This window comes from Echinops telfairi, unplaced genomic scaffold, assembly GCF_000313985.2.
Source record: "Echinops telfairi isolate 266 unplaced genomic scaffold, ASM31398v2 ScPeMD7_7424;HRSCAF=8462, whole genome shotgun sequence".
NCBI classification, from domain to species: Eukaryota; Metazoa; Chordata; class Mammalia; order Afrosoricida; family Tenrecidae; genus Echinops; species Echinops telfairi.
Genome location: NW_022111324.1, coordinates 51,438,459 through 51,439,833, shown reverse-complemented (window position 1 = coordinate 51,439,833; position 1,375 = coordinate 51,438,459).

Sequence of the window (1,375 nt, the reverse complement as noted above, 5' to 3'; positions counted from 1 at the left end):
CAGCCTCTGTGTCCTTCAGAGGTGGCACGTCACCAGACTGCCCTGGGAGTCGGACCGTGGCTTGGTCCCTGTCACATGTGGGTGTGTTCGGAGCAGCTTGTAGACCACAACAGACACAGGGGTCCCTTGTAACCCTGCCAACAAATAACAAAGGTGTCCTTCCGTGTTTTCAACCCTCCGTGTGTGGTTTTGAAAATGTCCACACGATTCGCCGTTCAACAGATGCTTAAGGGCAGACTGCACGAAGCAGAACAGGACCAGGGCGTAACTTGTAGGGTCCAGCCCCAAACGGAAAGCTGGGGCGGCCGCGCGAAGGGGCATGGGAGAAGGGAGAGAGGCAGGCTGCCGTCCCCCAAAAAGGATGAAGAATTCCAAGATGGGGGCAGCTGAGCATTAAATCTAGGACAGTCCCTTCCAACAGGTGGAGCTTTGACCCCAGACTCAGACCCCACACCACGTACCCTTCTTAGTGGCAGGAGACAGGACACAAGGCTCCAAGTGGGGCCTGCAGTCCTTGTGCCGTCACAGCTAAGGGACATGATGTGGACCAAGGGGACTGAGCCAACAATTGGGGCCCAGGTTCCAGTGGGCCACCTCCACCCTCGAGCCAGAGCCGGAGACTGTACCTGTGTGTTTATGCCCCAGGAGGGGCGGGTACAGAGGCAGAGAGAGGCAGCAAGTGGCGGCTGGGCCTCCATGCCAGGTAGAGCCCATTGGAGTTTGAATGGGGGGCAGGGAAGAGAACCCCAGTCACGCTGGCCCTTGGTCATCTCCAGACTGCTGCTGAGGGCAGAATGCTGGCCAGGGCTCTGGGTGGTACATGCCCTTGGGGCTTAGAAAAAAAAATCATAAAAGCCAAGTCTTATCACCAGATAAACCTGGGCAGGGCCCTGCTGGGTGCCAAACTGCCCACGGGGAGTTGGCTACCTCCTGCTGCTGGCTGCCACACAGCAGGGGCACCCTGACCCTCCCTGCCTTGCCGGCCTGTCCCTGCTCACCAGCCAGGATCTGAGGGCTTTTCCGGGCACCTCCAGCCCAGGGAGGACAACAGAGCAGCCGTGCCCGCAGCACCACCCTAAGCTGGCTGAGAAGGGCCTCGCAGGCACAGGTGGAAGGCGGGGTGCTGCGTGCACTGGGCAGCCTCCCTCTCTCCTGTGTGCTCTGGGGCAGCACGGAGTTCCCCTCCCCAGAGGCTAAGGGTCTGCGCAGCCAGCACGCTCACAGGCTTTGTACACGAGGGTCCCTCACAAAGTGGGTGGAAAAATTAAATCAAAGCGAATGCTGTTTTTCCAGGACATTTTTGAAGCCTCTTTATTTTGTGTGTAATAGGTATGATATATGTGTGTGTGTGGATAGATGTGTGGTGTGTCATGTG